The 16,338-nt window shown below is 40.2% G+C and overlaps 1 protein-coding gene across 2 annotated transcripts in view; it reads left to right on the forward strand.

The window, feature by feature from the left end:
• The window catches only part of LOC310786852 (uncharacterized protein), an 86,747-nt gene that overhangs the window by 41,491 nt on the left and 28,918 nt on the right, over positions 1-16,338 (forward strand). The window lies entirely within an intron of this gene.

A 16,338-nucleotide genomic window follows, 5' to 3' on the forward strand; every position in this document is an offset into this window, starting at 1 on the left:
AATGGTTGATGTGGCATATCTTGATGTGTTTGTTAGCTAAATGGTTGATGTGGCATATCTTGATGTGTTTGTTAGCTAAATGGTTGATTTGCCATATCTTGATGTGTTTGTTAGCTAAATGGTTGATTTGGCATATCTTGATGTGTTTGTTAGCTAAATGGCTGATTTGGCATATCTTGATGTGTTTGTTAGCTAAATGGTTGATTTGGCATATCTTGATGTGTTTGTTAGCTAAATGGCTGATTTGGCATATCTTGATGTGTTTGTTAGCTAAATGGCTGATTTGGCATATCTTGATGTGTTTGTTAGCTAAATGGTTGATGTGGCATATCTTGATGTGTTTGTTAGCTAAATGGTTGATGTGGCATATCTTGATGTGTTTGTTAGCTAAATGGTTGATTTGGCATATCTTGATGTGTTTGTTAGCTAAATGGTTGATGTGGCATATCTTGATGTGTTTGTTAGCTAAATGGTTGATGTGGCATATCTTGATGTGTTTGTTAGCTAAATGGTTGATGTGGCATATCTTGATGTGTTTGTTAGCTAAATGGTTGATGTGGCATATCTTGATGTGTTTGTTAGCTAAATGGTTGATGTGGCATATCTTGATGTGTTTGTTAGCTAAATGGTTGATTTGGCATATCTTGATGTGTTTGTTAGCTAAATGGTTGATGTGGCATATCTTGATGTGTTTGTTAGCTAAATGGTTGATGTGGCATATCTTGATGTGTTTGTTAGCTAAATGGTTGATGTGGCATATCTTGATGTGTTTGTTAGCTAAATGGTTGATTTGGCATATCTTGATGTGTTTGTTAGCTAAATGGTTGATGTGGCATATCTTGATGTGTTTGTTAGCTAAATGGTTGATGTGGCATATCTTGATGTGTTTGTTAGCTAAATGGTTGATGTGGCATATCTTGATGTGTTTGTTAGCTAAATGGTTGATTTGGCATATCTTGATGTGTTTGTTAGCTAAATGGTTGATGTGGCATATCTTGATGTGTTTGTTAGCTAAATGGTTGATGTGGCATATCTTGATGTGTTTGTTAGCTAAATGGTTGATTTGGCATATCTTGATGTGTTTGTTAGCTAAATGGTTGATGTGGCATATCTTGATGTGTTTGTTAGCTAAATGGTTGATGTGGCATATCTTGATGTGTTTGTTAGCTAAATGGTTGATTTGGCATATCTTGATGTGTTTGTTAGCTAAATGGTTGATGTGGCATATCTTGATGTGTTTGTTAGCTAAATGGTTGATGTGGCATATCTTGATGTGTTTGTTAGCTAAATGGTTGATTTGGCATATCTTGATGTGTTTGTTAGCTAAATGGTTGATGTGGCATATCTTGATGTGTTTGTTAGCTAAATGGTTGATGTGGCATATCTTGATGTGTTTGTTAGCTAAATGGTTGATGTGGCATATCTTGATGTGTTTGTTAGCTAAATGGTTGATTTGGCATATCTTGATGTGTTTGTTAGCTAAATGGTTGATGTGGCATATCTTGATGTGTTTGTTAGCTAAATGGTTGATTTGGCATATCTTGATGTGTTTGTTAGCTAAATGGTTGATTTGGCATATCTTGATGTGTTTGTTAGCTAAATGGTTGATTTGGCATATCTTGATGTGTTTGTTAGCTAAATGGTTGATTTGGCATATCTTGATGTGTTTGTTAGCTAAATGGTTGATGTGGCATATCTTGATGTGTTTGTTAGCTAAATGGCTGATTTGGCATATCTTGATGTGTTTGTTAGCTAAATGGCTGATTTGGCATATCTTGATGTGTTTGTTAGCTAAATGGCTGATTTGGCATATCTTGATGTGTTTGTTAGCTAAATGGCTGTTTTGGCATATCTTGATGTGTTTGTTAGCTAAATGGTTGATGTGGCATATCTTGATGTGTTTGTTAGCTAAATGGTTGATTTGGCATATCTTGATGTGTTTGTTAGCTAAATGGCTGATTTGGCATATCTTGATGTGTTTGTTAGCTAAATGGTTGATTTGGCATATCTTGATGTGTTTGTTAGCTAAATGGTTGATGTGGCATATCTTGATGTGTTTGTTAGCTAAATGGTTGATGTGGCATATCTTGATGTGTTTGTTAGCTAAATGGTTGATTTGCCATATCTTGATGTGTTTGTTAGCTAAATGGTTGATTTGGCATATCTTGATGTGTTTGTTAGCTAAATGGCTGATTTGGCATATCTTGATGTGTTTGTTAGCTAAATGGTTGATTTGGCATATCTTGATGTGTTTGTTAGCTAAATGGCTGATTTGGCATATCTTGATGTGTTTGTTAGCTAAATGGCTGATTTGGCATATCTTGATGTGTTTGTTAGCTAAATGGTTGATGTGGCATATCTTGATGTGTTTGTTAGCTAAATGGTTGATGTGGCATATCTTGATGTGTTTGTTAGCTAAATGGTTGATTTGGCATATCTTGATGTGTTTGTTAGCTAAATGGTTGATGTGGCATATCTTGATGTGTTTGTTAGCTAAATGGTTGATGTGGCATATCTTGATGTGTTTGTTAGCTAAATGGTTGATGTGGCATATCTTGATGTGTTTGTTAGCTAAATGGTTGATGTGGCATATCTTGATGTGTTTGTTAGCTAAATGGTTGATGTGGCATATCTTGATGTGTTTGTTAGCTAAATGGTTGATTTGGCATATCTTGATGTGTTTGTTAGCTAAATGGTTGATGTGGCATATCTTGATGTGTTTGTTAGCTAAATGGTTGATGTGGCATATCTTGATGTGTTTGTTAGCTAAATGGTTGATGTGGCATATCTTGATGTGTTTGTTAGCTAAATGGTTGATTTGGCATATCTTGATGTGTTTGTTAGCTAAATGGTTGATGTGGCATATCTTGATGTGTTTGTTAGCTAAATGGTTGATGTGGCATATCTTGATGTGTTTGTTAGCTAAATGGTTGATGTGGCATATCTTGATGTGTTTGTTAGCTAAATGGTTGATTTGGCATATCTTGATGTGTTTGTTAGCTAAATGGTTGATGTGGCATATCTTGATGTGTTTGTTAGCTAAATGGTTGATGTGGCATATCTTGATGTGTTTGTTAGCTAAATGGTTGATTTGGCATATCTTGATGTGTTTGTTAGCTAAATGGTTGATGTGGCATATCTTGATGTGTTTGTTAGCTAAATGGTTGATGTGGCATATCTTGATGTGTTTGTTAGCTAAATGGTTGATTTGGCATATCTTGATGTGTTTGTTAGCTAAATGGTTGATGTGGCATATCTTGATGTGTTTGTTAGCTAAATGGTTGATGTGGCATATCTTGATGTGTTTGTTAGCTAAATGGTTGATTTGGCATATCTTGATGTGTTTGTTAGCTAAATGGTTGATGTGGCATATCTTGATGTGTTTGTTAGCTAAATGGTTGATGTGGCATATCTTGATGTGTTTGTTAGCTAAATGGTTGATGTGGCATATCTTGATGTGTTTGTTAGCTAAATGGTTGATTTGGCATATCTTGATGTGTTTGTTAGCTAAATGGTTGATGTGGCATATCTTGATGTGTTTGTTAGCTAAATGGTTGATGTGGCATATCTTGATGTGTTTGTTAGCTAAATGGTTGATTTGGCATATCTTGATGTGTTTGTTAGCTAAATGGTTGATGTGGCATATCTTGATGTGTTTGTTAGCTAAATGGTTGATGTGGCATATCTTGATGTGTTTGTTAGCTAAATGGTTGATTTGGCATATCTTGATGTGTTTGTTAGCTAAATGGTTGATGTGGCATATCTTGATGTGTTTGTTAGCTAAATGGTTGATGTGGCATATCTTGATGTGTTTGTTAGCTAAATGGCTGATTTGGCATATCTTGATGTGTTTGTTAGCTAAATGGTTGATTTGGCATATCTTGATGTGTTTGTTAGCTAAATGGTTGATGTGGCATATCTTGATGTGTTTGTTAGCTAAATGGTTGATGTGGCATATCTTGATGTGTTTGTTAGCTAAATGGTTGATTTGGCATATCTTGATGTGTTTGTTAGCTAAATGGTTGATGTGGCATATCTTGATGTGTTTGTTAGCTAAATGGTTGATGTGGCATATCTTGATGTGTTTGTTAGCTAAATGGTTGATGTGGCATATCTTGATGTGTTTGTTAGCTAAATGGTTGATTTGGCATATCTTGATGTGTTTGTTAGCTAAATGGTTGATGTGGCATATCTTGATGTGTTTGTTAGCTAAATGGTTGATTTGGCATATCTTGATGTGTTTGTTAGCTAAATGGTTGATTTGGCATATCTTGATGTGTTTGTTAGCTAAATGGTTGATGTGGCATATCTTGATGTGTTTGTTAGCTAAATGGTTGATTTGGCATATCTTGATGTGTTTGTTAGCTAAATGGTTGATGTGGCATATCTTGATGTGTTTGTTAGCTAAATGGTTGATTTGGCATATCTTGATGTGTTTGTTAGCTAAATGGTTGATGTGGCATATCTTGATGTGTTTGTTAGCTAAATGGTTGATTTGGCATATCTTGATGTGTTTGTTAGCTAAATGGTTGATTTGGCATATCTTGATGTGTTTGTTAGCTAAATGGTTGATTTGGCATATCTTGATGTGTTTGTTAGCTAAATGGCTGATTTGGCATATCTTGATGTGTTTGTTAGCTAAATGGTTGATGTGGCATATCTTGATGTGATTGTTAGCTAAATGGTTGATTTGGCATATCTTGATGTGTTTGTTAGCTAAATGGCTGATTTGGCATATCTTGATGTGTTTGTTAGCTAAATGGTTGATTTGGCATATCTTGATGTGTTTGTTAGCTAAATGGTTGATTTGGCATATCTTGATGTGTTTGTTAGCTAAATGGTTGATTTGGCATATCTTGATGTGTTTGTTAGCTAAATGGTTGATTTGGCATGTCTTGATGTGTTTGTTAGCTAAATGGTTGATTTGGCATATCTTGATGTGTTTGTTAGCTAAATGGCTGATTTGGCATATCTTGATGTGTTTGTTAGCTAAATGGTTGATTTGGCATATCTTGATGTGTTTGTTAGCTAAATGGTTGATTTGGCATATCTTGATGTGTTTGTTAGCTAAATGGTTGATTTGGCATGTCTTGATGTGTTTGTTAGCTAAATGGTTGATTTGGCATATCTTGATGTGTTTCTTAGCCTTTTTTGCACCGCGGGGGTGGGGCGTGATATTAGACACACAGCACGTGTTTTCCTTGCGGTGGGAGAGGTAATGATGATGTTGGAAATAGAAGCAACGGTTTCAGTGCTTTTGCGTTATCATGATATTTAGCCTTGACTTTGATCCAGAATGTAGAGATGTCAAACATAGCCTACTTTTCAGCCCACCGTAATTTGCACGCGGCCGCGGCGGGTCTCCTTTTATCTCCCCCACCTATTCTGAAGAAACTCTCAAGTGACGTTTCTCAAGCTCGCTGCACCGCGCACAGCGGGACATCACCATTTCATTACCTCCCGACACGTGCGTGTGTGTGTTGTGGGCGCAGGGCTGAGGTGCAGGCTGCTCTGCTCAGCCCGCATGCCAATTGCACACAAATAGTTTCTCCCTCTCTCCATTCTCCCTGTCGCTTCCTCAGCGCGCCGCAGCCTCCGTGCTGTCTCGTTAGGTCTCCCTTTATCTCCCCAGCCTATTCTGAAGAAACTCAAGTGATGTTTTGTCAAGCTCGCTGCCTCCCGGACATGTGCGGCCCATCACCATTTAATTCCCTCGCATGCATGTGTGTTTGTGGGTGTGGCAGGGGTGAGTAAAGGTGCAGCATAGACATACTGTACGCCAAGTTCAATGCAACTACCACACACAGCCTATAATATTATAGCCTATGTTTATTTGTTCAATTTTTTTTTTTTGTGGACCGGGCTCGCGGCCCGGTACCAAATGCGTTGTGGCCCGGTACCGGTCCGCGGCCCGGTGGTTGGGGACCACTGAGCTAAATGGTTGATTTGGCATATCTTGATGTGTTTGTTAGCTAAATGGTTGATGTGGCATATCTTGATGTGTTTGTTAGCTAAATGGTTGATGTGGCATATCTTGATGTGTTTGTTAGCTAAATGGTTGATTTGGCATATCTTGATGTGTTTGTTAGCTAAATGGCTGATTTGGCATATCTTGATGTGTTTGTTAGCTAAATGGTTGATGTGGCATATCTTGATGTGTTTGTTAGCTAAATGGTTGATGTGGCATATCTTGATGTGTTTGTTAGCTAAATGGTTGATGTGGCATATCTTGATGTGTTTGTTAGCTAAATGGTTGATGTGGCATATCTTGATGTGTTTGTTAGCTAAATGGTTGATTTGGCATATCTTGATGTGTTTGTTAGCTAAATGGTTAATTTGGCATATCTTGATGTGTTTGTTAGCTAAATGGTTGATGTGGCATATCTTGATGTGTTTGTTAGCTAAATGGTTAATTTGGCATATCTTGATGTGTTTGTTAGCTAAATGGTTGATTTGGCATATCTTGATGTGTTTGTTAGCTAAATGGTTGATTTGGCATATCTTGATGTGTTTGTTATCTAAATGGTTGATTTGGCAGAGGTGCAGTTCCCCACTGCCTCTGCCCTCCATGAATAATGAATAAAGCTAATGTTGTTCTCGTGGTGTGGGTGGGTGTCTGGCTGATCTCTGGCCTGAGATGAGAGGCGCACACACACCTCCATGTGCAGTGAGAGCTCAACGTCACTGTGTTGGAGGTGGAAGCGCAGGCGTGGAGCAGGTCTTCAGCCGTATATTATGCTTGTAGAAGAAGAAACAGTGTGTGTGATTATGTGGAACAAAGAGGGTGTATGAGCTAGGGATGGCTGAACAATACCACTTTTGCATGTCCGATATAGCGATACTGATACTGCAACCTTGAGTATCTACCGATACCAATCTGATTGAATCTGACTTTTCCCCCTCTCTTAGTTTAGTTTAATTTATTGGATTGTAAATAACAGTGTACCGTAAATTCCGGACTATAAGCCGCACCTTTTTTCCCGTTTTTTGGCATTTTTTGGCCCCTGCGGCTTATATAACGGTGCGGCTTATCTATGGATTTTTTTCAAAAAAAAAAAAAAAAAAAAATCTCTCTTTTTTAGCACTCTTTCTAACTATAAATCCACTTCTGTTTTAATTTCCTCTCTTGCCCTCTTTTCACCACACTGTATGACACTGTATGACACTGTATGACACTGTGTGCACTGTAAATAACAACACAGGTGGTGTTGTGTTATGTTGTTTTGTTGAAATGTTAATAAATGGGAGCATTACATATGGTAATTAAACATTAAAACACAATAAAAAAAAAAAAAAATACCATTAAAACACCCGCGGCTTATACACCGGTGCGTCTTATAGTCCGGAATTTACGGTACATTACAAAGCACCTGGTTAAAAAACAATTGAGGATAAACACAATAAAGTCCTGGGGCCCTATCTTCGTACAGGCGATATCCCCTATTTACGCTTGCGCACCTGTTTGCGCGTGCCTTAACGCAGGCAAGATAACAGTCCCCCTTGCGCGTTTGTCCAGGTGTTATGCTGAGTTTTGCACCCCCGCCCGGCAGCAAAGAAAAGCATCCCCACCTCACGGGAGCATAATTGTAATGATTTATACAGAAACATAACTGTTTAAAAATTATATAATTGTTTGGGTAGACATGACCTCCCTGTTTTTAAGTTAAAACAGCCCCAAAATCTCGTGAGGATGCCATACTCGCGGGGGAGCATAATTTATCACAACAACGGGCACAAGCGCAGATTAGAGGCATGCCAAATCATTTATACACAGCGCAAACAGGATTTGGGCGGTGTTAACCACCAGAATTATTCACAGGTGACAAAACATCTGAGTTTTGATGCAATTCAGGTTATTTTGTTGACTGGGGTGGGACAATAGAAATGTGTTTGCAGCGGGTAAACGGCGGAGACAAAAGAAAAGATTGGAGGATTTACAGTGGACTCAATTAAAACTCGACTCGTGCCGAGGCTTGTGCCAGATCGGCTGTGATGCCAACGACCTTCCGGGTTATAGCAGGTGAAGGTGAATAGCCTATTGCAAGTAGGTTACAATGAACATATCGCTAAGTCACGCCCCGAACGCAGACGAGCAAATCACAGCGCGTGTAGCTCCACAATACACTCGGACAACCTGAGCCGAGAGCTCCATAGAGAAGGATAGAGAAGCAGAAAAAATCGGGATTCTCCTCTGGTTTTATGGTGTTTCATACAGTTATAAGTAGAAAAAAATGGTCAAACGATGTGCATGGGGGTAAATGCAACATTACGAGGTATCCTGGGAGGCCAGGCAATGGATAATAAGAAACTAGTAAACGTAGATTCACTCACATCCACAATAATGCTGCTGTTTTGGACGTTAAATATGCAATCGTGGTGACAGCGAGATGAGTCTTCTCCCTCATTTGCCTTCCGTGATCCAAAGGTATCATGAGATCATCATGGTATTCAGAAAGTCGGCAGAAGAAAATGCTGAATTATGCGAGTTTCCAGCCATTACGTTATGCACGTAATATTTTTGTCATAGTTTTTGTCAACAAAATGAACACTGCTTCCTTGAGCTTAAAATGACTCCACACAGCTGACATGATGATAGCGCTGCTAACAGGTCTCACTCACCTTCTCGTTACTGTTCCCGTGACACATGCTGCTCATCTGTGTTACTCGTGTTGTCGTGACACATCTCTCTTTACGGTATGTCAGTCAAAGTTTATTTATACATAAAATGCTTCCATACTGCTCACCTGGCATAATCCAAGTCTTCACAAGCCCTGAGATGCCAAGTTGACTTGAAAAGATGTGTAAATTATGTCTTTTCAAGTCAACTTGGCATCTTTTTTTTTTTCTTTTTTTTTAACCTTTATTTAACCAGATAAGACATTTGAGATACAAGATCTCTTTTGCGAATGTGATCTGGCCAAGAAGGCAGCAGTTACAAGCCAGGTTACAATCAACATAAATTACAGTAAATAAAAGGAAACATAAAAACAGGGCTATAGAGCTGAAACATTTAAAAAAAGCAAGGACAACCAAATACATCATAAAATACCACATCCAAGGGTAATAAATAACACAGGATCAAGAACGTAAAAACATATGGCCTAAAAACAAAATTAACAGGTCAAAAAGGGCAAAGTAAAACATTACTGCAGGAGCAGCTTGCAGTAAGAACTTCAGATATAGCATGTTTAAAACTGGACAAAGGAATGGAAGAGACCAGTTTTAAACGGGACTGCAGGTCGTTCCACGACCAGGGACCAAAGTAGGAGAGACTGTTTTTTCCAGATTCTGTTCGCATAATTGGCACTTTGAATTTCAACCAGCTATTTGATCTTAAGTTATGGGAGTTGTTTATCGCTACAAACGTAGAGCAGATGTATGAGGGTAGTCTGCCCAGGATGGCCTTGTATATGAACATGTACCAATGTCGCATTCTGCGCAGGGCAAGGGAGGACCATCCAACCAGGTCGTACAAGGTGCAATGATGAGTCCTGTAACCTGAGTTTGTGATATATCTCAGAGCGGCATGGTAGAGGGGGTCCAGTTTAGACAAGGAAGTAGGGCTAGAAAGACTGTAAACAATATCACCATAGTCTAGCTGAGACATAAAAAGGCTTTCCACCAGGCATTTACGGGCAGACAAGGAGAAACAGGCTTTAAGCCTATACAAGAAACTGAGCGTAAATTTAAGCTTCTTAGACAAAGTGGAAATATGCAATTTAAAGTTACGGTGATTATCAAACCAGAAGCCTAAGTATTTATAAGACTCAATGAACTCAATGGGTGCACCATCAAGTGTACATAGAGGAGGTGAGGAGGGCACAGTGTTACCATGTGCGAACAGCATGGCTTTGGTTTTGCTCGCATTTAGAAGAAGTTTAGAGTCAATTAATCGGCTTGGAGGTTATTTACTGCAGTCTCGAGAGAAGGAGCGGAGGCATATAAAACCGTATCGTCAGCATACATATGATATTTAGAATGCTTTAGGCCGTCACAGATTCCATTCACATAAATTAAAAAGAGGAGGGGCCCCAGGACAGAGCCTTGTGGGACCCCTTTATCCAAGACTACGGAGTCGGAGATGACAGAGCCGAGTCTCACACACTGAGTGCGATCTGAAAGATAATCTAAAAACCAATCGGCTACCTTTTGACCAACACCGATTTTTAATAAGATGTTAATTAAAATCTGATGGTCCACTGTATCGAACGCCTTGGTGAGATCAATGAATAAAGCTATACTGAAGGATTTTTTATCAGTGGCTACTTTAAGGTCATCCAAAACTTTCAGGCTAGCTGTCACAGTGCTGTGGCCTGATCTGAAGCCAGACTGCAAACTACTGAGTGTATTACTGGAGTCGAGGAAGAACTTGAGTGAGTTAGACACTAAAGTTTCCAAAATCTATCTCAGGGCTTATGGAGACTGGGATTATGCAAGGTGAACCGTATGGAAGCAAAATCCGAACTATTCCTTTAACCATTTGCCTGATGATAGTTTAGGCTAATGGATCGTATTAGATTATGCACTTTATTTTCTTTTTTTCCCGATCCAGTGATTTTGGCCAATATCGGACCAATACCGTTCCGATCGGATCGGCACATCTCTAGTATGAGCATGCTTGCATTGCATGCAGTTGACCTTTGACTTTTTGAACATTTGTTGTTTGGAGATTTTTTTCACATGCTGCTGCGGGACATTGGCATTAGGAGCCAAAAACACTCTGTCTAAACACTAACCCTCAGATTTGTGCATTCAGGCATGCCATCACCATGTTTGAGGAATGTCACATTACCAATTAATTAAAAGGCAAGTAATTAAAGCAATTAAAGGGCTGGCTTAACATGAAGGGTTGCCCCAGCAGGCATGTGATACCAGACTGAATTACTGTGCAGGGCATAGCAGAGGAGGAGACAACTTGCCACAAATGCAATAATATAGCTCTTGGATACAATTCTAATTACTGTAATATTTAATTATAATAAAGTCAATAAAATAATGTGCACTTGTCACATTTAGTTTGAAAATGATGTACAATAACAGGGATAGGAATTAAATAATGGGGAACACACATGGACAACCTCCAATGACATGCTTCTCAATGAGAAGAAATGTCTGGCTATGCATATAACATTCAGCAGGAATCCACCTCCACCTCCACAGTTCTCTATCAACAACTCTGTTCTCAAAGCTGTCCCCAAACTCAAGATCCTTGGTTGCATTATTCAGAATGACCTTTGCTGGTACAGCCAGGTAGATGCCATAACATCAAACGCTAATAGGAAATTGTTTTTCCTGAAGCGTCTCAGGCGCTTTTCTGTCTCCACTGATGACCTACTGACCATATACATTGGATATATACGATATATACTTTGTTGGAGTATGCTGCCCACACCTGGAATGCTGGCATCACACAAGTCCTCTCACTCCAACTGGAGCGGGTACAGAAGAGGGCCTGTCGCATCATCCTCGCCCCCAAATATGACCACTACTCAACTGCCCCGTCAACACTAAAGGCCTAAACATGGTCGTCCGTCCGCCTCGAATTGGAGCCGTCTCGCCGTCTGGCGGCGCCAGCGAGCCCTACATGCTCGGACGCCACTACACCCTCCCTCCTCCCACCCCCCTCCTGTGGAAGCTCCGTGTGAAAATGGCGGAGATTGTGTGCCAGGCAGTCTGAATGAAATTTAATGTAACGTTCCCAATTCTATGTATTAAATTCTAAAAAACGACCCTCAACATTTGGGAAGGCTAAGCCACACAACTAGTTCGTTATAATCTAACATCATGCTTTGAAAGGCGACTTTACGACGAAGAGCCAAGACATCGGCCAATCACAACTCTCCTGCAGCTGTCGTCACGCACGTATCGTCGCCGTGAAGTCACATTTTGGAGCAGCCCCCGTCAGCCGACGGCGACCCCTCCCCGTAGGACGGCGCTCCACCCGCCGTCACACGGGGAGGGCGGGGCGAGGCTCTGACGGACGACCATGTTTAGGCCTTTAGGCTCACAGACCTGGCTCCCCGACTGGCAAACCTCACAGTTTGCCAGCTGGCTACTCCCAACACGACTACAAATCTCTGGCCGTAGAACCCGGAACTGTGAAACAATGAACAATCCCCTCACAAAAACACGTCACCATCAGAACTCTCCCATACCATACCTTACTAGACTACGGAACCACCATACCCCATAACATGTCCTGTTGGTCTCGTCTCCTTTTATTCATGACTGAAAGCTCTATTTTAATTTCAAGCTATGCAGTTATGTTTGTATTTAACCTGTGATCATTATGTATTTTAGCAGGGCTCGTGTTTGATTTTTAACCTGTAAATTGGTCATTCATTCAGTCTACTGACTGCTATGTGCCAAATAAAGTACTACTACTACTACTACTACTACTACATACATGCGCGACAACAGTTTTACTGCTCTGGATGCGTTACGCGGCTGCTTTCATGCCGTTGATTTCTTTCTGCTTCGTTGGCGTTACAAACTCAGCTGTTATCGGTCTTTCTGCAATTAATCCAAGGTCTTCAAATGGAGGTAGCAGGTTAGAGGTAGGCTACAGAAACAGTTCTTATTCTTTCCCATTTCTTTTAATTACCTCATGCGCTCCCAATTGGTCACGTATTCACGTTGCAGTAAAGTTGACAAATAGATCACAGTCGAGTCCACACAGAAAATCGGCGGTGGCATTCGTTTTATGGACACTTCAAATAATAATTACAGCGAATAATCCTTAAAAAAAAATTGTTTTGAGAGCACATAGGCTACCTCATTTGAAGCGTTCCTTTACTCCACCATGTAGGCTATAGAGAGTGCAGCAGGTGCAGATGGCTTCAGACTCGCTGTCTGATTGTGTGTACGTGTGTGTGAGAGAGAGTTCACATCTTAATAAAGGGTTACTCTGCGTGTTTCACTGCTCTAACTAAATTATATAATAATGTTGCTTTGTCACGTTCTGAGCCTGCCTCGCCCGCACCCGCGATATTTTCATAATTTGCCAACCCAGACCGCCTGCGGGGCAGGCCAGCCCGTGCGACCCGGCGGGTTCTGGGTGACCTGCGCATCACTCCTAGACAGTCCTGCATAGTCTCGCAGTGCCAGCCGTAGATGGATATCTACGTCTGGTCCACAACTCTTTAAAAGTGGTTAAGGCCCGCCCCCTAAGACCAAAACAAAATGCGTGACAGACATATGAATTGACCACGGCACACTGGACTTCCGTAACTGCCCAGCCAATCAGATTTCGCCACAGGAAATGCTGACTTGTGATTCAGACCCTCCGTCTCTGGAAGCGTGCTGACGTAAGATGTTGGGGCTGACTACGTGAGACTAGTCCTGCACAGCTCCAGTGAAATTGAAAACATATGCTGCAGCTATGGCAGTAGTATTTTACTCTACTGGGTTTTTCATCCACACATGTAAATTCATTGTCAGAAAATCACTTTTTCATTTACTTTTAAATGATAGAACTATTTGGAAATTAGTGCTGGAAAGAAAAATACACCTGCCAAACAGCGTTGACAACATCTGTCTAACTGTATTTCCTTCCTCTCTAATGACTCCCTCTGTCAATATGTTTTTGTTGGATTTTTGTTTTAATGATTGTTGTCATTGTTTTTATTCTTGTATGACATCAACTATCTAATAAAGGACTGTTAAAAAATTATAATAAAAAAAAAATCTGTGGCAACAGCTGGCTGGTGACGTTCATGCCAACAGGAAGTGATGATGGAGGAAAGTGCATCTCAGAGTGCATTATTATATTATATAATCTCTCAAGACTCTCGACATTTTCTGTTTGCATGAAAATCTGTCAGCATGGTTGAAGAAAATACGGATAATACGAGGGATCAGCCGAGCAGCATTTTGGTAAACAAACCGCGTCACTGGGTGGCAATGGAACCCTATGGAGCCTGAGCTTTGGGAGGCTTGAGTGTCTGACTCTAGCTGGCTGACCCTGTTTACATTTGAAAAACGGCGACAGTTCACACAACTTTAACACTACATGCATATGTTATACATCAAACTCAGAATGTCAAAATATAAGCGATGTGTAGTTTTTGAGATATTAACGTTTGTTTGGAACGACTCATACTAGTTAACTGCTGTGACGTCACGCTGATTCATCCTACAGTGTGAGTGCTCGGTAAAATGAGCATAAAGGGGCACAGCCGGGTGAGTTGAGTTCCAGTTCCGGTTATTCAGGTAGTGAAACATGCTTGCCCCCAGAGGTTTAAAATACATACGTATAGATAGATTTATTTATTTTTTAACCAATAGATTCCCAGATTGTTCCCCATGTTGCCTCAATTCCTCTCCTTTTTGTCTTTTAACTCTGTAGCACTTTGATATTCACTATGAATGAAAAGTGCAGTACAGATTAAATGCATTATTAGTGGCCGGGCCAGCGAAGCGGCAGGGCCACTTATTGTATTTGCCTGTATTATTATTATTCTTCTCCCAGGAAGTTGGATTTCTCATGCATGAAAATAAACCAAACTTTGCACAAAGGTCCAGTCCCATGGAAGCCCCAACCCCACCCACTTTCCCCTGAGGTCGCGGAAGTCTTTGTTTAAGCTGTAATTCCTCAAATGGCCACTTGAGGTAGGACTCAGGAGTCCCGTTGTTCCTGTTAAAATGCCCCACTTTGTAACAGCTTAAACATCTTTACAGCCTGGCCCGAAACATGGTTTTGGTCTATATAGCTAATTTCACCTTTTCATAACATCTGTGGGGGGAACATATATTTTATAACAAGCCCGTTTAAATTTGATAAGGGTTTAAAGTTATGCATAATTAAGGGCGTGTCCCGGTTGAGTAACGGGCACTGCTCTGCTGTTTGTGGTGTTGCGGTCTTTTTGTCAATATTGGACAGTAAATATGCCTTCTTGCGATGCAGTTGGTTGTATTAACCGTACCTCAAAGAAAGGTGGTTTCCACTTTTTTTAGTGAGTGAATGAAGTTGTCGGTGGTCACTGCTAACATTTGACCATGGACTGTAAATAGCGTTTTACATAGCCATCTGTACTAGGGATGCACCGATATGAAAATTTTGGCCGATGCCGATAACCGATATTAACATTGCTGTTATGGCCGATAACCGATATTTACCGATGTCGATATGATCTGTATAAAACCACATTTTTATGATCATCACATTTTGTACATACTGAAAAACACATGTTAACACTGAATTTGAAAAAGTTATGCATTTCTTTATTTGCAAAGCCTTTGGAAAAGCCCATAAATCATAGATTTACTGCATTATTTCATATCAATGTGAAGAATTTGGCTGATAATGATAACCGATATTAACATTGCAACATCTGACCGATACCGATATGACCGATATGTTAAAAAATCGGCCGATACTGGCCGATACCGATATGATTGCCGATATATCGTGCATCCCTAATCTGTACTAATAATGCTAGCATAACATTATCCTTTTCACACACACTGAATATACCGAAATGCTAACTTGATCATGGACTTCATGTTAATCAAAAACGGCCGCACTCATAACGTTAAGGTGTGTTTGACCTAATATAAATATGAACCGTAATGCACTCACATTTCAGCGTGGTTCCAGATGTAACCTATTTAGCTAGCTAGATGTTTGGAGGCTATACCGTTAACGTAGTATTATATATTTTTATTATAGTATTACTATAACAGGCATTCTGCGATTAACGTTAACGTTTTTGCACTTCAGAAACTGACTGATTGAGACTGAGACGTGACGTTAACGGCTTGATATCATATTCCAGAATGTAACCTAGCTGTAGCTAGACCTAGACGTTAAGATCCACACTGCTAAGGAGTAAAATAAAATGTATCAAGGCTTGATATCATAATTCCAACGTGAATTCAGCTGAAGGGTTCCCTCCAGAACGCATTCAATATTTTTACACGTTACTGTGCAGTAGTTAGTGCAGGCTAGTTAAAGGAGAATTTCGTTTTTTTTTCACCTGGAGCCCTCTCCTCACATTAATTATTATCTGATGACTCACCCAGTGTTCTCCGCAGCGATTTGGACCGTCGTAGGCATTGTTGTGATCGAAATAGTACTCCAAGCCAGTCCTTGAATGCGCTCCGTCGGGGCCACATGGCAGCGTGCTCTTCCTCCATGTAAATAGACAGTTTTCTTCCCGTTTTCGACCCATATCATCATTATATATATATAAAGAAACTAGGGATGTTCATTTTGAAAATTTTCCAAAATCGATAATCGGTGAAAATTAACTCATTGAGTGCCAGCCACTTTTGGAGAACGGACGCTCCCAGTGCCAGAGTTTCAGAGCGTTTTCAGTGATTTCTCGAGGCCCACAG

Source organism: Poromitra crassiceps (assembly GCF_964638095.1).
Source record: "Poromitra crassiceps genome assembly, chromosome: 1".
Taxonomy (NCBI): Eukaryota; Metazoa; Chordata; class Actinopteri; order Beryciformes; family Melamphaidae; genus Poromitra; species Poromitra crassiceps.